Source organism: Anomaloglossus baeobatrachus, chromosome 7 (genome assembly GCF_048569485.1).
Source record: "Anomaloglossus baeobatrachus isolate aAnoBae1 chromosome 7, aAnoBae1.hap1, whole genome shotgun sequence".
Taxonomy (NCBI): domain Eukaryota; kingdom Metazoa; phylum Chordata; class Amphibia; order Anura; family Aromobatidae; genus Anomaloglossus; species Anomaloglossus baeobatrachus.
This window is the reverse complement of record NC_134359.1, coordinates 187,760,657-187,787,173: the sequence shown is the minus strand read 5'-3', so window position 1 is coordinate 187,787,173 and position 26,517 is coordinate 187,760,657.

Genomic DNA, 26,517 nt, shown 5'->3' with positions numbered 1-26,517 from the left:
TCAGCAAATACCAATATTTGGAAATGTAGAATAGTTCTCCTGATTAGGCATGCCCTTACCTCATGAGCAGGGTATTGCAGCTTTGGTAGCAACCATTACGACATGGACTCTGCTTCTGTGGACCCGGGGAGAGTGAGTGCAGATTCATTGCACCCACACTCCTCACATGAAGGGTCTGCACTCCTAGAAAATGGGGGATACGTTCCCTGAGTGTCTCCCCCCCATATTCTAGACGGTCCACAGTCGTCGTGGGACCCCTTTATTTTTTTCTTACAAGAAATTGGTGAAAGAGGAAATGTTTAGGGGACTGTTTTTTCAAATACATTTATTTTGTCGATTTTTTTTTTGTTAGTACTGACAGTTTATGATGTTGGGTATCTAATAGACGCCATGACATCACAAACTGCTGGGCTTGATGTCAGGTGACCTTACAGCTAGTATCAACCCGATTTATTACCCCGTTTGCCACTGCACCAGGGCACGGGATGAGCTGGGGTGAAGCGCCAGGATTGGCGCATCCAGTGGATGCGCCACGTCTGGGGTGTCTGCGGCCTGCTATTTTTAGGCTGTGAAGGCCCAATAACTATGGACCTTCCCACCCTGAGAATACCAGACCACAGCTGTCCGCTTTACCTTGGCTGGTGATCCAATTTGGGGGGACCCTACTTTTTTTGTGTAATTATTAATATTTATAAAATAATTATAAAAAAAGAGCCTGGGGGGACCTCCACATTGGATACCCAACCACGGTAAAGCTGCCAGCTGTGGTTTTCAGGCTACAGCCGTCTGCTTTGCCCTAGCTGGCTATCAAAAATGGGGGGACACAACATCATTTTTTTTTTAACTATTTTTTAAATAGAAAAAATTAATGGGCTTCTCTGTATTTTGATTGCCAACCAAGGTAACGGCAGGCAGATGGGGGTGGCAACCCATAGCTCTCTGCTTTATCTGCGCTGAGAATCAAAAATACCGCGGAGCGCTACGTCATTTTTTTTAAAGATTTGTTTTTTACAGCACTGTGATGTCCAGCAATCAAAATACAGGGAAGCCCATTTTGTTTTTAGTTATTTAAATAAATAATTAAAAAAAATATATATGGGCTCCCGCTGCATTTTTTGTATTGCTAGCTAAGGGTAATCCAAGCAGCTACTGGCTGCTAACCCACACTGCTTGGTGTTACCTTCACTGGCAATGTAAAATCCAGGGAAGCATTTTTTATTTTTTTTGCCAAAAAACTACAAAAAAAGGACGTGAGCTTCGCCATATTTTTGTATGCTAGGCAGGTATAGCAGGCAGGTGCTGGAAGAGTTGGATACAGCGCCAGAAGATGGCGCTTCTATGAAAGTGCCATTTTCTGAGGCGGCTGCAGACTGCAATTCGCAGCAGTGGGGCCCAGAAAGCTCAGGCAAAGCTGTGCTGCGGATTCCAATCCCCAGCTGCCTAGTTGTACCTGGCTGGACACCAAAATGGGGCGAAGCCTACGTCATTTGTTTTCTAATTATTTCATGAAATTCATGAAATAATATAAAAAGGGCTTCCCTTTATTTTTGGTTCCCAGCCGGGTACAAATAGGCAACTGGGGGTTGGGGACAGCCGTACCTGCCTGCTGTACCTGGCTAGCATACAAAAATATGGCGAAGCCCACATAATTTTATCAGGGGGCAAAAAACTACTGCATACAGTCCTGGATGGAGTATGCTGAGACTTGTAGTTCTGCAGCTGCTGTCTGTCTGTATGTATGGAGAAGAGCAGACAGCAGCTGCAGAACTACAAGGCTCAGCATACTCCATCCAGGACTGAATTTTAATTGAGATTTTTTAAAATAAAAAATCCCCAATAAACCAGCGCTGATAAGAGGTTTTTTTTATTAATATTTTATACTTTTTATTGCTATCCTTGTTTTAGACACAAATTTATTCAAAACAATTTACACAATAGAACAAGGAAAAAGAAAGAAGAATAAACCACATATGGTAGAAATAAAAATAAAAGTAAAAATAAAGAATAAGTAATTGATAGTGCAGCAAACAGATACCAGGTGTCTGGTTGCAGTACCCCGGCCGGTAGTAGAGCAATTATTAAATCTAGTATAGTATATTAAGTGATGCTTCAAGGCATATGATATTTAATGCCAATTGAAACTATCACTGCAATATCATTTTTCAGATACCTGGAGAGTTTTTTTCAATCCATAAGCAAAAAGGTTTTTAATAGAGGCTTAAATTATAAGCATCAATTTCAGCGTTTTTAAGTGCCTTTAAATGAATTTGAAGAAACTGCACTTCAGGATTGTAGTGAGGATGAGGTGCCCCAGCTCATCAAGTGTTCCAATAGGAGTTTACCTGCAGTCAAGTTCAGGCAACAATTTCAGCGTTCCAAGTGCCTTTAAATGAATTTGAAGAAACTGCACTTCAGGATTGTAGTGAGGATCCAACTCTTCCAACAGCCCTGGAGCCGGGTGGCTTGTTAGGTAATCATGAGTTAATACTGGCTTTGTTTTACTAGCCAGTATTAAGCCAGAGATTCTTAATGTCAGGCACGTTTGACCCGGCCATTAAAAATCTCCAATAAAGGGTTAAAAAAAAACACCACACAGAGAAAAAATACTTTAATAGAAATAAATACACAGACACATTAGAGACTCCATCTTTATTACCCCTGTCAGCCCTCCACGATCCATGGTCTTCTGTCTTTCTCGTTCAACAAATGCAGCTCTGCTCCATCACTGCTGCATGGGGGAAGACGCTGCTGCTCCCCGTGCAGCCTTCACTCCGTGAAAGCTGCACGGGAAGCAGCGTGCAGCCTTCACTCCGTGAGTGATCAGTGCTGCTGGCTGTCAGCGGTAACGCTGACAGACGCGTTACCATAGCAACAGTGCTCCCGGAGCCGCGGTTAGCGGTGATGTCACCGCTAACTGCGTTGCTATGGCAACGGTGATCTCCGTTAATGACCGGCTCTGTCAGCCAGTCCCTAACGGAACGGGGTGTCGACCGTGTGCTAGAGCATGTCGCCGGTACACGGCGATACACAAATGTGCACCGTGTACCGGAGAGATGCACTCGCAGGTCCTACATGACGCGTCATAGTCATGTGACCAGTCTGTAGCCAATGAGATAATAGCCACATGACTGGTCACATGGCTATTTTGACGTCACGATAGGTCCTGCATCACTGCTGGCAGTGCTGGTCACCGGGAGGATTCAGCGATCATAGGATGGAATAGCGGAAGGAAACAGAGTGCAGGAGGGATCGCGGGGACCGGTAAGTGTTATGGCAATGTTTATTAACTGTTTGTGTACATTTATCATGCATTTTTATGTGTTTGTGATTGCCTCCCATTATATCCTATAGGTTCGAGTTTGGTTCGTCGAACGTTCGACGAACCGAACTCGAACGGGACCTCCGTTCGACGAACCGAACTCGAGCCGAACCACGACCGGTTCGCTCATCTCTGCTAATATTACATAGTACAGAAAATCACAGTGCTTCTCCCTAGTTGTAGAGTGTAATTGTATCTTTGCATATCAGGGATGATTCAGCATTTTGTTTTGTCTAAACTTGTCTGAACATATTTGATCCATGTCTCTTGTAGCGATTTCTGTCTGCACTTCAGTAGCAAACATTACAGTTGAAGCTTTAACTTGCATGTTTGTACAGTGGTGTTTTATTACTTCTGCGATCTTACAAGTCCCTTTTTGCGACGTATATTTGAAGCATGAGTAAGCACAGGGGTCTGACAAGTAATGAAATTTTGAAATATCTTCAGAATTTATCTGAAAATGAGTCAGAAGAAGAAAATCAGGAACAAATAGACTCAGAGTCTGATGAAGAATGTTTTCCTCATGATATTCCGGAGCATCAGATTCAAGCAGTAACAGTGATATAATTGACGATACCGAAGATTCTGGAGACGATGATGGACTTACTTGATCTTAACACTGTTCCTACTAAGTTAAAATAAATGTTCTTTAATTTGTTGGTAACAAAAAAGTTATTTTTATTTCAGAGTCAGTACTTTTGAATGGGGGTCAAAATGACCCCTAATGGTAGTGATAGGTATTATGAAACATGCGGTAGTTCTAGTGTTAAGACACGGGTCAAAACCAACCCATTAACATAAGAAAGAGTAACAGAAAGCTAACACAAGAGGAAGGTTCTTAATTTATTTATTTACATATGAGTAGTGTCTAGCACATCCTAAAGGTCCAGTCACACTAAGCAACTTACCAGCGATCCCAACAACGATAGGGATCGCTGGTAAGTTGCTAGGAGGTTGCTGGTGAGATGTCACACTGCGACGCTGCAGCGATCCCACCAGCAACCTGACCTGGCAGGGATCGCTGGAGCGTCGCTGCACGAGTTGCTGGTGAGCTCACCAGCAACCAGTGACCAGCCCCCAGCGCCGCGTGGAAGATGCTGCGCTTGGTAACTAAGGTAAATATCGTGTAACCAACCCGATATTTACCTTGGTTACCAGCGCACGGAGCTACACGTGCAGAGAGCAGGGAGCAGCGCACACTGAGCGCTGGCTCCCTGCTCTCCTAGTTACAGCACACATCGGGTTAATTAACCCTATGTGTCCTGCAGCTACATGTGCACAGAGCAGGGAGCAGCGCACAATGCTTAGCGCTGGCTCCCTGCTCTTCTAGCTACAGCACACATCGGGTTAATTAACCCTATGTGTCCTGCAGCTACATGTGCACAGAGCAGGAGCCGGCACTGACAGTGAGAGCGGCGGATGCTGGTAACAAAGGTAAATATCGGGTAACCAAGGACAGGGCTTCTTGGTTACCCGATATTTACTGTGGTTACCAGCGTCCGCAGAAGCCGGCTCCTGCTGCCTGCTCATTTAGTTGTTGCTCTGTCGCTGTCACACACAGCGATCTGTGCTTCACAGCAGGACAGCAACAACTAAAAAATGGCCCAGGACATTCAGCAACAACCAACGACCTCACAGCAGGGTCCAGGTTGTTGCTGGATGTCACACACAGCAACATCGCTAGCAACGTCACAAAAGTTGTTCGTTAGCAGCGATGTTGCTAGCGATGTTGCTTAGTGTGACGGGGCCTTTAGTCATTTGCCTTGCCTGTGCATCAACAATCTTTGCATTTACAGCGGCTTTGATCATAAATAGTTAAGCTACTACTGCTGTGCAGGCTGAACTGGCCTGTCATGAACAGTGGAATACATTCAATATCTCCTCAGTGGAAACGTGATGTTCGAATGGAATCTTGATAATGATCGCCGCTGACACTATGCAGACATCACTAGTCTGCTGTGCAAGCATGATCAGCCTATTTGTGGCAGTGTTAAGGGTGCTTTACACGAGACGATCTATCGTGCGGTAGATCGTCGGGGTCACGTTTTTTGTGACGCACATCCGGCATCGCTTGCGACGTCGGGCTGTGCGACACCTCCGAGCGACGCAGTATCGCTCACAAATCGTGAGTCGTGTACTCGTCGCTCGGTTTCATATTCTCGTTTTAATTAAAATGGCGCCGGTTGCTCATCGTTCCCAGGGTAGCACACGCCGCTCCGTGTGACACCCCGGGAACGATGAACAGAAGCTTACCTCCATCCCGCGGCACCCGCCGGCTATGCGGAAGGAAGGAGGTGGGCGGGATGTTTACGTCCCGCTCATCTCCGCCCCTCCGCTTCTATTGGCCGGCCGCTGTGTGACATTGCTGTGACGCCGAACATCCCTCCCCCTTCAGGAAGAGGATGTTCGCCGCCCACAGCGACTTCGCACCGCAGGGAAGTGCGTGTGACGGGGGTTAACGACTTTTTGCGCCCCGGGCAACTAATTGCCCGTGTCGCACAAACGATGGGGGCGGTTACAATCGATCGTGAAATTGCACGATAGATCGTACCGTGTAAAGCAGGCTTTAGACATGTGATTTATTTCATAGTGCGATCCTGGACTGGAATTTACGTTATATTATTGCTGCTGACGTTATGCAGATATTAGTAATCGATCACGGAAATACATGTTATTGGTTAGACGAGACCAATTGATCACTGCTCACGCAAGCGCAGTGATCACTCTAGACTGCCTTAGACTTTCCACACTGGTGAACATGGATCTGGGCATGCGCAGTATGGGCTGTCTGCGATAATCGGTGCTTGATTTATGGGGGCTGCGAGAACATGTGGCACTACTGATTGCAAACAGCGCAGGAGATCAGAGAGGTATTTAAGGTAGGGGTTTATCAGCATACAGCGTCCCACTGGCCATTAGCACACATGCAGAAAGTGAGCTGTGTGTGAACACATATGCCACAAACGTGCTTTGTGCTGTATATACCTGCCATTGCAGATTACACATTCTAGTTCTCCCCTGATGAACTCTCTGATAACGTGGAGAGGAAAACGCGTTGGGAGGGGTGTATTCCCATTGGGGTAGTTTATCCTGACTTGGGTGCTGCCCTTGTAAGGGCGGAAGTATTTTGCATGGGCACGACAGGGGTAAGGATTTATTGAATTTGTCCCCCCCCATTTTCCAACTCTGCCCTCTTCTGCCTTTGGTTTTCCGGTGGTGTCTGATCTACTTGGGAGAATTATCGGGTGAGATCCATCCTTTATTTATTATTTATGCACTGCACTTTATGATCTGTCGGCTTTAGACAATTGATATTAAAAGTTATATTTTAATCCTTGCTATAATGTTCTTGAGGTACAAGCGACAGGAGCAGGCAAGAACTTGTATATAGGAGTTTAATGAGAGATAGGTGTCGAGCATAACCCCAAGACAGCGAGCCTGCTGCCTAGGAGTTATCATGGTACCACAAACAGAGAGGGAAATATCAGGTTTAGGGAAGTTAGAATTAGTTCCATGTTGGAAAGGTTAAGTTTCAAATAGAGAGCAGACATGACATTGGAAACTGCAGACAGAGAGTAGGTGGGCAGAACTCCAGGGTACCAAATTTGTTTCTGCAGGTCAAACCACTGCCATGTCGCCTGTGCTATACCCTTCACAATCTGTTGTCCAGGAAGCAGGCACTCATACATCCTGCCCACAAGCTGCAATTTCACAGACATGGCAAAGATCAACCACATGCACTTCCTTGTCCCACCGAAGCGCCAGTTGTCCTTGCCTAAGAGCTTGGATAGGAGGCGTAAATGCCCAGCCACGCACGCACAGGCAGAAAACCTAAACTTGCACATTGCCAAATTGCTAGCCATGTAGATGTTGCCACGTAGGCTTGTGGGAACACAATGTTCCCATGATCTCTTGGCTGTGGCTGTCAGTACAGTGATACAGTGTTCCCAGCCGTTAATATTTTGCCCGGTGACCATCCCCGCGTTACACAAGCACGTGTTAAACAATTTCAACCATGCTCTGACCAATGCCATAACTGGAAAGGTCCACCTAAAGCCAGCTTTACACCTTGCAATTAAGCATACGATATCGTATGCGATCGAACCCGCCCCCATCGTATGTGCGGCATGTTCAATTTGTTGAACGTGTCGCACAAATGATTATTTCCCGTACACGTACTTACCCGTCCATACGACCTCGATGTAGGTGGCGAACATCCACTTCCTGGAGTGGGAGGGACGTTCGGCATCACAGCGACATCACGCGGCAGCCGGCCAATAGAAGCGGAGGGGCGGAGATGAGTGAGACGTAAAGATCACGCCCACCTCCTTCCTTCCACATTGCTGGCGGGAGCCGCAGGACGTAGGTAAGATCTGTTCATCATTCCCGGGGTGTCAAACACTGTGATGTGTGCTACCCCGAGTACGATGAAAAACCTGATGTTCAATTTTTAGGAAATGAACGACGTGCATGCGATGAACGTTTTACCGTTCAATCGCAATCGCACGTAGCTGTTACATGCTACAAAGTAACTTACGATGCCGGATGTGCGTCACTTACGATGTGACCCCGCCGACACATCATAAGATATATTGTAGCGTGTAAAGCGGGCTTTACAACAGGCATGTAGACAAGTTGTTGTGGACAGGGATGTTACATATCTGTCACTGGGCACTGGGTGAACCTGGTGGAGGCTGGGACAAAGTCGCAATATGGAATATCCCACATTTTACCAATGCTAACAATATTGGACCCAACTTCTATCTAGTTTAACGCCTCATCATATGTCACTTCCTGTCCCCCTCCTCCTGCTCCTCATCCTCTGCTGAATTACCCTCCCCATCACTGCCAATCAGGGAACTGTGCAGCATCGCATCGGCAAAGTGGCAACACACTCTGCTGAAGCTGATCTGTTTAGGTCAGAAATCACAGAGCTGTGGCAAGGGATCTCCAACCCGTGCTGGTCGTCTGCGATAATGGGTGTAACCTGGTGGCTGCTTTAAAGGTCAGCAAGCTGGTACACGTACCATGCATGGCTCACATGCTGAACCTATTTGAACCTAGTTGTTCAGAAATTTCTCAAAACATACCCTAACTTGCTGTACCGACATAAAAAGTAAAAAAAAAAAATAATTGAGCCGGAGTATCAGTGGGTGTACATGCAACTTGTAAGCTCATGTTCACTTGAGAAGGTGTGCGCTTCTGCTGGTCTGACGGCGCTGCAAAAGCACTTGAATTTGCCAAGTCACCGATTCATGTTCGACCTGACCACGCGGTGGAACTCTACATATCATATGTTGGCGAGGATTAGTGAGCAGCAGAGGGCAGTAGCTGAATAACAGCTTCAACATGCCCGTCAGACTGAGAGTCAGACAACACACATAACAACTGTCGAGTGGGTGTGGATCGCTTACGTTTGTGAGGTTCTTAAGAACTTTGAGCACTGCAACAAGCTCGTGAGCGGTGATCACTGCATAATCTCAAAGAAGAAGCTTTGAGTGCCCATCATATGGCTATGGAGCCAGATTTTCCAATGGGTGATACTACCCAGCTCAGACAATATTCTGAAGCAATATTGGGTGATGATGAGGAGGATGAGGAGGGAGAGGACGTGTTTTTCTGTGCTACCCAGGGGACTTCCAATGCTTTACAGCGGACAATCAACCCCAGCTTCATGTCTGTCCAGCATGGATGGGCTGGAGAGGAGGAGGTGGAGGAGGAGGCGAGTCAATGTGAGGAGAGGATGGATATTTTTCCTCCTGATGAGGACACAGAACCTTTGCCTGTTGCAGTTTGGCCCATATGGCACAATTCATGTGTAAGTGTCTGTGGCAAGATCCTTGCGTGATACACATTTTATCCAACAACCTATGGTTGCCCACCTTTCTGGACCCATTGTACATGGAGAAATGTCCTTCTCTACTTTTGGAGTCACCATAGGTTGCATAAATGGAATCCTTCAAGAGGGTCAGTGTAGATCCGTTGCTAAAAGCATCTCCCTCAGACAACGCTGGTGGCAGAGTTACCGACTCTTTTCAACATCAGGAATTAATGAGGAAGGATATGAACACCAGGTCCAACAGAGGTGTGGGGAAAATGTATGCAAACTGGGCCATTTTCAATAAACCAGTACATCACCAAGGGCTATCTGTGCCTATAACAATGCCAAGGAGGGAGAAGTTGCACAACATGGTCAAGGGGTACTTAAGTGACAATACATGTGTCCTTTTTGATGCTTCAGTTCCTTTTAAGTATTGGGTGTCCAAGCTGAACACTTGGCCTAACTGCTCCCTATATGCCTTGCAGGTGCTGGCTTGCCCTGCTGCTACTGTGATCGTGTTTTCAGTTCTGCTAGGGCAATCATCACTGATAGGCACACATGCCACTGCACAGAAAATGCAGACAGACTTACTCTGAGTAAATTCAACAAGGACTGCATTTTTCTACTGTTTTTAATCCCGGATGAGAGCAAGCCAAACTAAATTCCCCAAAATGTTGATTTTGACTACTTCTGTTAACATCCACCCCTTCCCATATAAAGCCGTTTCCTTCCTGCGTCAGTCATAATGTCGCGGGCGAAGGAGGGGACGCTGCGCTCTCCCACTGCTTGGGTCCGGCTGCCGCTGCTGCTGCGGCCGCTGCTGCTGCTCGGTGGTGGCTCGAGCGGTGGGCCGGATCCCGGGGACTCGAGCGGCGCTCCTCGCCCGTGAGTGAAAAGGGGGGTGATTGGTTGTGGGGGTTTTGATTATGGATATTGTCCGTGACGCCACCCACGGTTGTGGTGATTTTGGTGACACCACCGCTGCTCTAGACGGGGATCCCGGGAGCGTTGACTGGGAGCAGCTTGGTTGTTAGTTCTCCCCTCCGTGGGTAGGGGGTTGGTTGTCCCGGGGCCCGGTGATGGGGTAGGGATGAATGGCAGGCAGGTTGCGGGGCCTGAGGAAGTGCAGGGTCGCGGGGGCAGCGCTGTGCCGCACGGCACGGTGGTACTCACTCAGCCCAATGATGAAGACACAGTTCTCGGTAAAACACACGGCTGGATGGACGGGTCCCACCGACGGCTGCGGTGTTGTTGCTCCCAGCAGGTTGGTGGCAACTGCCTTTCCCTGCACCTAAGATGTCTGAACGGTTCCAATGGGTTCCCACCGGTAACCCGCTCCCCGGCTTGGATATTGGCCGGAGGAGCCCCTTTTGCCCGCAGGCGCTGGCTCTGAGAAACGGTTGCCTTGGCGGTGGCGGTGTCTCTCTCACTCGGTTGGACTGTTGCTTTCTGTCGGGACTTGACTGTTTGGAAACCCAGGAGGTCCTCTTCACTAACGGATTCGGCAAATTCACGGCGACTCCTAGCCTTGCCGGGGTCCGAAAAGCCTCTGCCAGATGGTGCGTGCTTCTCTTTGTGTACCGGTCCGGTACCGCCGGGCCACCGCCCATCCACGGTCCTCACGGTAGACTCCAATCGGCCACTCCTGCAGACGGTCACCACCGTCCGCCAACCTTGCTGATCTGTCCGGGCCACACACCCAGACCAACTTCAGGCTGCTTAGCTGTCACTTTTCTCCTCTCTCACTTTCACTTCTCACTGTCCTCACTCCTCTCCAAAACTAATCTCAAACTCGTCTGCCTGTTTTTCCCGCCTCCAGGACTGTGAACTCCTCGGTGGGCGGGACCAACTGCCTGGCCCACCCCCTGGTGTGATTATCAGCCCCTGGAGGAAGGCAACAAGGGTTTTGTGTCTGGCTTCGGTGTGCCTGCTGGGAGTGTGGGGTGTGTGGGTGTTGTGCTCTGTGGCCCCTGGCTTGTCCAGGGTGCCATATTCCCCCTTAGTTAAATGCAGACCGTCCGCGGGCTGCCCGTCCATCACCGGTTTTATTTTCACCAAATGAAAAAGATAGAAAACGGTAACAGACATACAATTATAATAACTTCTTCCCACATCGGGAGGTACTCTTACTTAAACGTTACTAACGGTTGCAAACGGTTACGGCTTCCGCTCTCTCCCACCCAAGCAACCTGGCCCTGATGCTGCCCCTAAGCAAACAGGCAGCACCCCTTGACCCCAGTCCAGCACAAGTTGCCCGAGCGGGTTCTGTCCTTTTCAGGGGACCCACGTCCATGGGGAGCCCCTGAAACCCCCAGAGGATTGCCACCGGTTCCGGTGGTGGCTGGGCCCCAGCCTACTTCACTACGGGCCCTTCCTCCAATCTGTCTCTCCGGAGGCGGCAACGGTGGGAGCTGTAACAAACATTTTTATTTACATGCCACTAGTTTGTGGTTGCCTTGCAAGTTCTCAGGCCTGTTCATAAGTAGTTTCTTATGTAAAGTGGTGAAGGGGGTCCCAACGGGGACCAGCTGCCGGCTATGACCGGTTCCAAATCACAGTTGACAATCAGGTAACTTTGTTCTGTTTCATTCACTTATCATTTTCACAAAAACTTTTCAACTTTAAAACACACACATGTAATCTCTCCCCTTTAAAGAGTAGTTTCCCTGTACCTAAGTGGGGGTCTACCTAGGTTGGAACGAGTAGACCTCCGGGGTCCAGTGTCAGTGGGGATAGGCAGTGGGGCAGAGGGAACAATCAGTTCCTCTTCCCTGTTATCATGTGGGGCAGGCGGAGGCATAGGGGAGTTGGGCACAGGTTCATCCCTGGGCACTGGCACTGGCTCACGGTTGACCGCCTCCATCACTTCTTCATCCACGGGTTGTGGGAACAGTATCACTGGAAGAATCACCGCGCCGTTCTGTGTAGGCCTGTCCGCTGGGAAGTCACCCATCACTGTGTGGATTACCTCTTTTGCCTTCTCCGCTGGTGACGGAACAGGAACATCAGCCGCTGCTCTCAATGTTGGTGGGCACTTCTTTAGATGGTCCCGGGAAACCGTGGCCAAGGTGCCCCCTTGGTCTCGACTCATCTGGTAGGCCTTCCCATCTTCCCAGCCTGTGGGCTGTATGACGTATGGGGTTTGTTCCCATTGATCATTCAGCTTGTGGGTCCTCCTTTTCCGCTTCAGCACTACATCTCCAGGCCGGAAAGGGGCAGCAGTCGCCCTCTGGTTGAAGCGCTGCTCCTGCTGTTCCCGACTTCGACTCAAGTTCTTCTCAACATATTCCTGAATCTGTCGGTATTGCACCCTCCGTCGAGTTTCCCATTCAGCTGTTGAAGGGAGTGCCTCTGGGGCTTCTAATCCCATGTCCAGATCCACCGGTAGCCAGCCGGGGCGAGCTCTCATCAGGTATGCTGGGGTGCACTTCGTCGAGCTGGAAGGAATATTATTGTACATATCGACCAAGTCAGGTAGCTTCTCCGGCCACAGGTTCCGCTCTTCTAGCGGCAACGTCTTGAGGAGGCCCAGGACCAAGTGATTCATCTTCTCACATATGCTGTTGGTCTGGGGATGGTAAGGCGTGGTCCGGATCTTCTTGCAGCCGTACAACTGACAGAACTCATGGAACACCTCTGCTTCAAAGGCAGGGCCTTGGTCAGTAAGCACCTTCTCAGGGTATTCATGTGGTCGACAGAAATAAGCCTGGAACGCTCTAGCGGCGGTACGGCCAGTTAGGTCTTTGACTGGGACAACCACCATGAACCTTGAATAGTGGTCTACTATGGTTAGAGCGTAGGTGTACCCACTTCGGCTGAGGGTGAGCTTTACATGGTCCAGGGCGACCAGCTCCAGCGGTTGATGTGTAACGATTGGGTGTAGGGGCACCTTCTGGCTGGCCTCGTCCTTCCTTCTCAGCGCGCAAGGGCCGCATTCTCAGCACCAGGCCTCTACAGACTCCCGCATCCCGCTCCAAAAGAACCACTCTCTCAACAGCATTTCCAGCTTCTTCCATCCGAAGTGTCCGGCACCATCATGGTACGCTTGTAGAACAGTGGGCACATTAGCTTGGGGAATCACCAACTGGCGGATTTTCTCATGAGTCTTCGGGTTAATCAGCTCACGGTACAACTTCCCCTGGTGTAGGTACAACCGGGTCCGTTCTCGCCACAGGCGTTGGGCCTCAGCTGGGGCAGCAGGGTCTATTCCAGCAGCACCTTGCTCCACCAGGATCTTGACTAGGCGGACAGCGGGCGCCTGGTTTTGAGCTTCCTGCCACTCCTGACTGGGCAGCGGGTCCAGGTTCACCCGTTGTTGGTAGACATGCACCTTCTCAGCTGGTGGCTGGTGAAATGCAGGCAACTCGATCTCTTCGAGGTCGTCATCCTTGCACCCTTCTTCCGACAGGTGGGGCATCCAAGAGAGTACATCAGCATTAACGTTGGCACGACCGGCCCTGTATTTGATGGTGAAATCATAGTTGGCTAGCCTGGCCACCCACCGCTGTTCTAACGCACCCAACTTGTCCGTGTCCAGGTGAGTCAGCGGATTGTTATCCGTGAAAGCGGTGAACTTTGCTGCGGCCAGGTAATGGCGAAACCGCTCGGTGATAGCCCACACCAGCGCCAGGAGCTCGAGCTTGAAAGAGCTGTAGTTCTCAGGATACCTTTCAGTCGGTCGGAGTTTTCGGCTAGCATAAGCAATCACTTTTTCTTTCTCGTCTTGGACCTGGGATAAGACTGCCCCCAAGCCCACATTGCTGGCATCGGTGTAGAGGATGAACGGGTGGCTGTAATCGGGATACGCTAGGATCTCCTCTCCGGTCAAGGCCGCTTTCAGCTGGCGGAAGGATCCCTCATGCCTCTCTTCCCATACCAGTGGGGCTCCGAGGGGTCTACCACCTTTGGTCTGTCCCACGAGGAGGTCTTGCATGGGGCAGAAATCTTCCTGAACCCCTTGATGAAGCGACGGTAGTACCCCACCAGACCCAGAAACTGCCTTACTTCCCTCACTGTGGTCGGCCTCGGCCAGTCTTGGATGGCAGTGATCTTCTCGGGGTCAGGGGCGACACCTTCTGCACCCACCACATGCCCCAGGTACTGCAATCTGGGTTTCAGCAGGTGACACTTGGAGGGCTTCAACTTCATCCCGTATTTGGCAAGGGATGCGAACACCTCGGCCAGGTGCTCCAGGTGGGCTTCATACGTCTGGGAGTACACAATCACATCATCCAGGTATAACAGGACGGTCTCGAAATTTAGATGCCCCAGACAGCATTCCATCAGCCGTTGGAAGGTTCCAGGGGCGTTGCACAGCCCAAACGGCATACTATTGAATTCACAGAGCCCCATTGGGGTGGTGAAGGCAGTTTTCTCCCGGTCCTCGGGTGCCACAGCCACTTGCCAGTACCCGCTGGTGAGGTCAAGGGTAGAGAAGTAGTTCGCGGTTCTCAGTGCGGCCAAGGACTCTTCAATATGGGGCAGTGGGTAAGCATCTTTATGCGTTATCTGGTTAATCTTCTGGTAATCCACACACATCCGCATGGTACCGTCCTTCTTCTTAACCAGTACCAACGGGGCGGCCCAGGGATTAAAGCTTTCCCTGATAACCCCTGCCTCCCTCATGTTCTTCAACATGTCCTTGTCACATTGGTAGTGTGCAGGGGGAATAGGCCTGTACCTCTCTTTGATAGGGGGTGTTCACCGGTGGGGATATGGTGTTGGACCCCTTTGATCTGCCCAAAGTCTAGGGGATGTTTGCTAGAAACTTGCTCATACTCCCGTACCACCCGGTATACCCCTTCTTTGTGATGTGTAGGAGTATCGTCAGTGCCTACGTGTAACTGTCGGTGCCACTCATCTGACTCCCCTTGGGGCGGGTGAGTGCTGGCAGTCGGTGGTGAGGTTGGGGGAACTGCCTCGCGGATGGTGTGGGGATCCAGAGTGAGCAACTTGGCAAGTGTAGCATACCGGGGAAGCCTGACTTCTTCCTCCCCACAGTTCAGCACCCTCACAGGCACTCTCCCCTTTTTTACATCTACCACCCCTCGGGCGGCCATTACTGTGGGCCAGTGCTCGGAGGGCATGGGCTCTATCATGGCAGGGTAGTAACGCCCCTGAGGCCCTACTGCTGCCCTACACCAAATCATCATCTCACTCCTAGGGGGCACAATCAACGGGGCAACATCCATCACTCTCACCCCACCAATCTCTCCTCCCGTCGAGTTCACATGCTGGCGGTACATCAAGGCTCGGATCTCACGCTGCACAGCTCTCTGTCGGCTCCCCGCCGCCGTGGCAGCCAGCTGCTGCAATAGGGTCAGCACATCACTCATGCAGTGCTCCATCACATTAGTTCCTAGCACTATCTTCGGGTTATGATCACTAAGTTCATTCATTATCACAATCATACCCTGGTGTTACAGTTCAGCTCGTCCCACAGTCATGGCCACTTGCTTGTACCCCACTTGAGTTAATGAGAGTCCATCAGCAGCAATCAGTGTTATGCTGGCATCTGGGGATCTGGGGGAGCCAGCTCGTCTTTTCCCCAATACCGTTGATACAGTGTGTATGGTATAGTGGTTACCTGTGATCCAGTGTCCAGGAGAGCCATCACCGGTATGCCATCCACAGCCATTGGGATGATAGGCCAGGCCCCGATGTACCGGTCCCGCCAGTCTGGGGGGCCATGGGGTTCTACTCCTGAGGATTGGCCCGTGGCCCCAGGGGTTGCTCGTTTAACGGACACCGTCGGGCGTAGTGGCCGGGTTTTCTGCACCTGTAACAGATTGGGGGCCTGTTCCGTGAGCCATTGGCCCTTCTCCGCTGCATCCAGGGGACGTCCTCCGGGCTGTCGGCGAGCTGCATCTCCACCGGTGCCTGGGATCTGGTTGGAGGCTGTAGTGCAGCGAGAATCTTAGCAAGGTCCCCATCCATGTGGCGAACTCGAGCAGCGAGCTCTTCCATCGACCCGCTTGGGGCTGCAGGCACTGGAGGTGTCAGTATGGTAGGAGCCACCACAACAGGAGCAGTCTCAACTGGCCACAGGGTTGGCTCAGGAGCTTCCAATGCGGGGGGTTGCAGAGCTTTGATGGCTCGTTCCTTTAATACGGCAAAGTCCACGTCAGGGTGTTCTAGGGCCCACAGCCGAAGCTGCTTACGGTCTTCGGAGGACCTCATCCCCTGCACAAACTGCTCACTCAACATCTTGTTACTGTCCACACTGCTGATGGTGTCCACCCGCTTCAGTGTGCGGAGTGCGGTTTGCATGCGCAGAGCATAGTCCCAGATGCTATCTGCGGGCCGTTGTCGGCATTGATAAAACTGCATCCGCAACTCTGCCTCGGTACGGGTCTCAAATGCAGTCTGCAGCTTTTCAAAGATGGTGGCTACAGAGGACCGGTCCCCCTCGGCCCAGGTCTCCACCTCTTGCTCAGCCGCGCCGGTTAGCTGCCCCAGCACTAGCGCTGCACGTTGCTTATCAGTCAGGGGGTACAATTCTAGCAGCAGACTACGTTTTTTCCGGAAAACCCATCGTACTGCGGTAGCCAGGAAGCTCCGGGCACATAGGGCAAAGAGAACGGCATCACCTGAGCGAGAGCTGGGGCCGCGGCGCCCCCTGCCAGCGCGGCCGGGACCTGGGCAGGCCCATTTACATTTACGGGTGCTTCCGCGGCTCCATCCGCCGCTCCTCCAGCGGCTTCGTCGGGCGCAGACATCTTGTTTCCGTCCTCCTTAGCCTCTTTCCGGCTCCTCCTCTATCGGGGCGGGGTTTAGGCCTTCGCACCTCCACTACTCGAGGAGACGCTCGAGCGGGAACTCTTCGCGCCCAAGATGGCGGCTTTTCAAATTTTCCGGCCAGACACCTCCGGCGGTCACACAAGGCGCACTTTCACCAATCGGTAGAACGGTAGGATCCTGTTCGTGACGCCAAGTTGTCGCGGGCGGAGGAGGGGACGCTGCGCTCTCCCACTGCTCGGGTCCGGCTGCCGCTGCTGCTGCGGCCGCTGCTGCTGCTCGGTGGTGGCTCGAGCGGTGGGCCAGATCCCGGGGACTCGAGCGGCGCTCCTCGCCCGTGAGTGAAAAGGGGGGTGATTGGTTGTGGGGGTTTTGATTATGGATATTGTCCGTGACGCCACCCACGGTTGTGGTGATTTTGGTGACACCACCGCTGCTCTAGACGGGGATCCCGGGGGCGGTGACTGGGAGCAGCTTGGTTGTTAGTTCTCCCCTCCATGGGTAGGGGGTTGGTTGTCCCGGGGCCCGGTGATGGGGTAGGGATGAATGGCAGGCAGGTTGCGGGGCCTGGGGAGGTGCAGGGTTGTGGGGGCAGCGCTGTGCCGCACGGCACGGTGGTACTCACTCAGCCCAATGATGAAGACACAGTTCTCGGTAAAACACACGGCTGGATGGACGGGTCCCACCGACGGCTGCGGTGTTGTTGCTCCCAGCAGGTTGGTGGCAACTGCATTTCCCTGCACCTAAGATGTCTGTACGGTTCCAATGGGTTCCCACCGGTAACCCGCTCCCCGGCTTGGATATTGGCCGGAGGAGCCCCTTTTGCCCGCAGGCGCTGGCCCTGAGAAACGGTTGCCTTGGCGGTGGCGGTGTCTCTCTCACTCGGTTGGACTGTTGCCTTCTGTCGGGACTTGACTGTTTGGAGCCCAGGAGGTACCCTTCACTAACGGATTCGGCAAATTCACGGCGACTCCTAGCCTTGCCGGGTTCCGAAAAGCCCCTGCCAGATGGTGCTGGCTTCTCTTTGTGCACCAGTCCAGTACCGCCGGGCCACCGCCCGTCCACGGTCCCCACGGTAGACTCCAATCGGCCACTCCTGCAGACGGTCACCACCGTCTGCCAACCCTGCTGATCTGTCTGGGCCACTCACCCGGACCAACTTCAGGCTGCTTAGCTGTTACTTTTCTCCTATCTCACTTTCACTTCTCAACTGTCCTCACTCCTCTCCAAAACTAATCTCAAACTCGTCTGCCTGTTTTTCCCGCCTTCAGTACTGTGAACTCCTCGGTGGGCGGGACCAACCGCCTGGCCCACCCCCTGGTGTGATCATCAGCCCCTGGAGGAAGGCAACAAGGGTTTTGTGTCTGGCTTCGGTGTGCCTGCTGGGAGTGTGGGGTGTGTGGGTGTTGTGCTCTGTGGCCCCTGGCTTGTCCAGGGCGCCACAATAACTCAGCCCATAGGGCTAATTTTTTGCAAAGACTATGCAGTTTGCGCAGTGGTGGAAAAACTAGGACACTTCTCCTACTCTAGCCTAAGTTCCATTTGTCATTGGAGGACCTTGTGATGGTGAATCCCTGCGTCAACCATGACTAAGGCCATAGGGCTAATTTTTGTAAACACTATGCACATTGTGCACTGGACAAACCAGGACAGTAGTCCTACCAAACTAATATTTGTCATTAGAGACCCTTGTCACGGGATATCCCACATTGTGACTGAGATAGGGGCTACATATTCAATAGCAATTTACAATTAGTGTTGATGAACAAATGATGGCCCTCTAAAAACTTGAATTTAGGGCTGCAGAATGACATAGAGGAAGAGGAGTGTAAAGCCCAATACTACATTGGGTGTATTGTAAACTGCTATGGAATATGTATGCCATTATCTGAGTTTCATATATATAGAATAGAATCTGGCTCACATATGAGTTAGGTGCCTCCGAGAAATAAGTCAAATATATAAAGAGTCAGCTCGGGCACTCAGAGAACATGAAAAAATAGAGAATGTTGATGCTTTTTAATTCCAATTTTATTCATGCAAAGGTTTGTATTATGACGTTTCGGCCATACAATTTAGGCCTTTATCAAATAAATGATCACTGAAAGAACAAAAAGAAATATATACCATAGTAAATACATAATGTTACTCTCACATACATGTACAATCAATTTTACATGGTGCATGACACAAAAATTTGGCAAGTGTTTTGACAAAGAACAAATCATACAAATAAAACCTCAATACACGTTATGGTGTGAACAATCAATAGTCCAGAGGTTGAGAGACCCTAGTGCTTATTAGACCCAAGTACAGAGTTGTTACAATGTATAAGAATACATACCACAGGAAACGTATATGAGGCTAGACTGGTGAAATTGAGTTCACATGTGTTGGCCAATGGACATTAGTAATCAACCTGAAGTAAAGAACAGAGTCGTCTAAGAAAATTACATATATTTCATATGCATGTGTAGATAGGGGACCGGTAGGTAAAATGTAAAACAGGGGGTATAGGTTAAAGATTTCTAATAGAATTACCTTTGCTATTGTCTATATGGTATACCTCTTGGAGATACAGCGTTCATTAGAGTGCTGTGGCGTATGGCCCACTAAATGGCATAGGATACAAGGAAAGCAGCAAAAGTTAGATTATGACATTCATCAAGTAGAGGGGGAGAGGGGAGGGGCAACCCGCAGACATATCTAATTATTGTGACTCCATATTAGAGTGACATATAGAGAGAGAGAGGTAATATAAGAAAGTTACCTTTACTATTATCTATGGGATAAGTCTCCCATGGGCCTCATGTTCAATAAATTGCTGTGGTGTAGGACCCACCAGGTTGCTTTAAATATAAAGAAAACAGAATCTATCAGCCTAAAAAAGGGAGGAAAGCGTGGAGGGGATGAGACACATGGCCTTTGTCACTCACCACAATATGTGTCAAGATCAATATTATGTAGTATAAGAATAAGACTCCAAGTCCTTGGAACTAAAATATACAGAGACCGTGCATCAATATATCCACAAGCTATGTTCTAACAGTGATCATATAAACCTATTGGGGGATGCCACCAACCTTATTCCACTGTCAAAGTCTCCTTAGGGTATGAAAGCCCTGTGTCTACAGCCCCCCTGTAGAGATCTATAAGATTATCACAGTCAGCTGCTGTATTGTATTTACCATTCCAAAGGGGTACAAGTAAATCCCTGTTAATTACCTGGGTATGCAAGATGCAGTGGTGATTCCGTGGGGATGAAAGGCTGTATATGGGGTGAAAGCCCGTGGAGTCCGGAGGTGCCGGTGCGTGCATGGCGGCCGCCATTTTAAAGCTGGAGCACGTGAGTGGGAAGTCCTACAAGTGGAACGCAGCGCCGTCCGTGGAACGCAGCCGCGCGCATGTGCAGGGGGGTCCCAGCCGGGAGTGCCCCCCGCTCATGCGCACCGGCGAACCGCAGGCGGCGCGAGTGAGTGCATCGCATCGCCGGCCGTGGAGCGCAAGCGCGCGCACAGGCGGGGGACCCTGCTTGTGCGCGCGCCCGCGCCCCACACAGGGCGCAGGGACGTGGAGGGAGTGGCTCCGTGTATGGCAGACGCGGGCGAGGGCACGGGTCTATAATCCCCGCGGCCGCGCACGCATGCGCACACACACTGGATATGTGAGATAGGTGATTCCGAGGCAAAGCGTGATGACGTGACTCCGTGATGACGGTTATTGTGCCTAAAAGGATGAAAAAGAAAAGAAATTAGTCTTATAGAAGTATCATAGCAATATATTAGCAATATTAGTATATAGTCAATATTTAAATACCCCGTATAGTCTTTATAGGAAAAAATCTATCGGTCCCCTAAAGAAACAATAGCATATATTACATTAGTAGGATACCTCATATTCCCGATTCAGGCCGTTGGGCTCGAGTGTCTGAAGGGTGTAAATCCAGAAGGATTCCCTTTCCTTTAGTTTTTGGACCCTATTGCCCCCCCTCCTACTTAGTGGGATATGTTCAATTTCTTGGTAACGTAATTGTGAAACCGAGTGGCCTGCCTTCATGAAATGAGCTGGGATGGGTAGAAGATCATATTTACACCGGATAGTAGATTTGTGTTATTTGTTATCTGAGTTTCAATGAGGTAGAGACCACCCAAATGTATAAGTAAGAGTAGTCCCTCCCAAACGTACCACTGGCCCAGCGGAAACCACGCTCTGACATCACACTAGCAGCCAGGCAGGCCAGCACCTCCAAGATCTAGAACAGAGGTGTGTTTACTGTATCAGGCAGCACAAAATGCTAGTAGTACTGCTTTGTATATGACAAATGCACTAGCAATGCAGTAATGTGGCTGATGTGGATGGCACAAGCCAGACTGTGACCCCTTAAATATTGTGAAAACAGGACCGGTGCATTTATTGTATCAGGCAGCACAAAATGGTAGAGTCCTGCTTTGTATTTGCAAATGCCACTAGCAATGTATTAATGTGACTGATATGGACGCCACAAGCCAGGCTGTGAACCCCTAAATATTGTAGAAATGTCTCAATTCCCTACCAAAGCCGCAATACCTCCCTCCTTGCTGTGACCTTCAGTGGTTTCAGCTCTTAAAAGAGCTATTGTATTCTGGATGGTACTATGGAGGTAGTGACACACTCCTTTAATCTCTGTCCCTACTCGAAAAGCTGTCCCTCCATACGCCACACTGACCTATACACTGCAGGTAGCCCTGAAAATGGCTTTTTGTGTTATTAATAGGCCTACACTCTCCCTAGCAGCTGCTCGCTCTATCCTTATACTCATACAGCATTGGCTCTGCATGCAATGTGTGAAAAATGGCAGCGGAAGGGCTTTTACAGACCCTATGACACTGCTCGGCCAGCCAATCACAGTAATGCCACAACCAAGATGGCTGCCACAACCAAGTAATGCCTACAGTGATTGGTTAAGAAGCCCGAGAAGGTAATTAGCTGGTAAACCACTAGGGGATGTTAGAGTGGAGAAAACGTATGAGCAGAGAATACCCTAGCAGAGGTAATACTAGTCAAGCCTACAGGATGGCAGTAGAATCGTCAGAAAGCCGTATCACAACATGAGGTCTTGTAAATACACAGGGGAAAAGTCTAAACGTAGTCAGAGGGAAGCAAGGAGTTGGTAGCCGGGAAATCAGATCTCAGAAGCGACGGGGAGTATGGGAAGACAAGACAGACTCAAGGTAAACAGATAAGGAACGAACAGGGAGACAGCGGGAGAGACACTGACAAGAAGGAAACAGAGAACAGAGAAGGTTAGCAACAGGTCAGGTGAACACGGAGGTCAGGCAGGGGGCAGGGCAGACAACAGGTCACTAATGAGCAGAACACAGCAGAGCTAGAAATATCACTGGGGTAGTCCCAGAGAAACAGTGCCCTAGTAAAGTAGCCTGACCTCCAGAACGAGGCAGGAAGGATTAACCCTTAACGTGACCTGTATCAGAAGTGAAACTAAAAATAGGCTCAGCTGTAGCTGAGCCAGGAGTGAATCATGACACTAGAACATTTTTATATAGAGCAATAATTATTTTTTCTCAGATCATCAAATAATTCTTTGCCATGAGGTGCTATGTTGAACTTCCAATAACCAGTATGAGCGCGATTACACCAAATTACCAAACCTGCTCCCTATTCACACCTGAGACCTTGTAACACTAATGAGTCAAACCACAATTTGACCATTTCCACTTAGGGATGTACTCACTTTTGTTGCCAGTGGTTTAGACACTAATGGCCGTATTGAGGTTTACTCACTTTTGTGATATAATGTACATATACAAATATATATATATAGATATATGCACACATATATATATATATATATATATATATATATATATATATATATACACATACACATATATAATATAATATATATATATACACATATACTGTATATATATATATATATATATATATATATATATATACACAGTATATATATATATATATATATATATATATATATATATATATATATACAGTACAACAGTACAGACCAAACGTTTGGACACACCTTCTCATTCAATGAGTTTTCTTTATTTTCATGACTCTGAAAATTGTATATTCACATTGAAGGCATCAAAACTATGAATTAAAACATGTGGAATGAAATACTTAAAAGAGTGTGAAACAACTGAAAATATCTCTTATATTTAGGTTCTTCAAAGTAACCACCTTTTGCTTTCATTACTACTTTCTACACTGTTGGCAATATCTTGATGAGCTTCAAGAGGTAGTCACCGGAAATGATTTTCCAACAGTCTTGAAGGAGTTTCCAGAGATGCTTAGCACTTGTTGGCCCTTTTACCTTCACTCTGCGGTCCAGCTCACCCCAAACCATCTCGATTGGGTTCAGGTCTGGTGACTGTGGAGACCAGGTCATCTCCTTCTTAGTCAAATAGCCCTTACACAGCCTGGAGGTGTGTTTGGGGTCATTGTCCTGTTGAAAAATAAACGATGGTCCAACTAAACGCAAACTGGATGGAATAGCATGCCCGCTGCAAGATGCTGTGGTAGCCATGCATGTTCTGTATGCCTTCAATTTTAAATAAATCCCCAACAGTGTCACCAGCAAAGCACCCCCACACCATCACACGTCCTCCTCCATGCTTCACTGTGGGAACCAGCCATGTAGAGTCCATCCATTCACCTTTTCTACAAAGACACGGTGGTTGGATCCAAAGATCTCAAATGTAGACTCATAAGACCAAAGCACAGATTTCCACTGATCTAATGTCCATTCCTTGTGTTCTTTAGCCCAGAAAAGTCTCTTCTGTTTGATGTCTGTCCTTAGCAGTGGTTTCCTAGCAGCTATTTTATCATGAAGGCCTGCTGCACAAAGTCTCCTCTTAATAGTTGTTCTCGAGATTAGAAGGTGTGCCCAAACTTTTGTTCTGTAACATATATATATATATATATATATATATATATATATATAGATAGATAGATAGATAGATAGATAGATAGATAGATAGATATGTATATCTCTGCATCCCCTGTCTGGAGCAAGCTGAGGAAATACTTCACCTCAATGATGACCTAGCAGTACAGCTTAGAGTATGTAACCAAGTATTTTATACCATGCTTCAGAAGAACTAGATAAATTATATAAAAAGACAAAGATGCCGAAAAGGTGTATATTTTGCTACATAAACACTTGTTCATGTATATATATATATATATATATATATATAGATATATATATATCTATATATATATATATATATATATATATATATATATATATATATATATATATATATATATATATATATATATCTTCATGAACACATTTATGTAACAAAAAAATATATTGGTCGTATTTGGTTTGGTATATCACTTATCTAGTTCTTCTGAAGCATGGCATAAAATACTTGGGTACATAAGCTGTACTGCTAGGTCATTGTTGAGGGGAAGTACTTTGTTGACTTGTTCCAGACAGTTGATGCAGAAAATAGAAAGGTGAGCTAGCTGTAACCTATTTTGCCTTGGGCTTGTAGTTTCAATGCTCCAGATATTGCCACTAAAGAAAACACTGGAGAGTGTTTAAAACAATTTATTTTGCTACAGTCATTGTAAAAGTCACTAACACCTAACTCCTAAAAATATATACATATGGAGGGCATAGTACAACAATGTGGAGACATTTATTCAGCGCTTGTACAATTCAATGTCAATAATCTTTAACATAAATTTAATTTATTGCAAGCCAATATAACAAAAAAATAGCAATAATTTTAAGTATTTGCTTTATTGTTGAAAACATATTTAGTGACTTGTAGCAAAATGAATGCCATTGAAAAGTGATATAACTGCACATTGTAATAATTCAGGTTAGTTAAAGGTGAAATTGGCAATTTAAAGCAAATTTAGTAATGTAATAATTTATAGAAGGAAAGGTTAAATAAAATTAAAATAGAATTTGTCATCAAGATTTTGCCATTAATCTGAGAGGTGTGTAATGCTGAAATAGAGATCCTGATTCCAGTGATGTGTCAAACAGGGTCAAACAGGACATGTTTTGAGTCCAAGATAGAGGTGCTCAGTTTGCGTGGTTGTGTAAGTTACAACCACTGTAATTGCATGAAAACAGCTGCAGTAGCCCCACGTGGAAGAAAGGGTTAATCTTGGATAATTGATTTAATATCAGCATGTTTCGGAGTTAAGAGCACTCCTTCATCAGGACAACTCACAATCACAGTGTACAAAGACAGTTGTCACGAGGACTTGACAGTTGTGGACGTGGTTATACAGAGCTTAGCATTCCAAAAACTGCTTAATTTTTAGCAGATAAAACTGTGATTTTATCAAAGTGAGTGTGTGCAACCCAGTAAGTGATACATCGATGGAGTTTTGAAGAGTACTCATTTATCCCTATTGAACAAAAATGGTTGATCCACTCCATAAGTTTTTGCATTTCTTTTTGAAGTATTTTTTTCATGTTTTGAGTAAACAAATTACACACTGCAAACCTTGTGAAAATGAGAATATCTGATGATCCATTGATAAATTGCTTAATTATTGCAAAAACACAAATAAAGCACTTTATAATCAGAATACTATAACCATGCAAAGAGTAGGGTCCCAGTTAAGAGCATATTTATGTATAGAGCTGATCAGCGCAACATGGTACACAGTTGCTGAAGTCAAGGAATGAATATTGTAGAAATCACAGTAGCTTTAATGCAGTCATTTAATTGTATTCCAGCATATGCTTTTTAATGGAAATGGGATCGTTTTGGCCCTACCCACTACTGAAAACTATTATCCATTAAAAAGGGTTTTTCACTAGTCAGACAACTACTTCTTAATCATTATATTTCCCCCATAAATATAATAACAGCTATGCTCACCTCTGGTGCGAGCATGGTTCCAGTGATGTCTGCGCCTACTCTCCTCAATGTCACATGACATTGTTATTTCACATAAGATCTGCAGTATATCAGCAGCCACTTCCTTATCACATAATTTCAAGAAACATGACACTTGGTAAAAGTAAGAGACTACTGCTGCTCTACGATCTAATCCAGATGCCATTTATATTCAAAGGAAGTGAGAGGGAACAGTTCGCTGCTTGACTTCAAGGCTTGCGTGACATAACAATTTCACGGGAGCCTTAAGGGTGCTTTACACGCTGTGACATCGCTAACGATATATCGTCGGGGTCACGTCGTTAGTGACGCACATCCGGCGCCGTTAGCGACATCGCAGCGTGTGACACCAAAGAGCGACGATCAACGATCGCTAAAGCGTCAAAATCATTGATCGTTGACACGTCGCTCCTTTTCATAATATCGTTGTTGTTGCAGGTACGATGTTGTTCGTCGTTACTGCAGCAGCACACATCACTATGTGTGACACCGCAGGAACGACGAACATCTCCTTACCTGCGTCCACCGCCAATGAGGAAGGAAGGAGGTGGGCGGCATGTTTTGGCCACTCATCTCCACCCCTCCTCTACTATTGGGCGGCCGCTTAGTGACGCCGCTGTGACATCGCTATGACGCCGAACGCACCTCCCCCTTAAAGGAGGGATTGTTTGACGGTTACAGCAACGTCGCTGATAAGGTATGTGCGTGTGACACTGACATAGCGATAATGTTTGCTACGG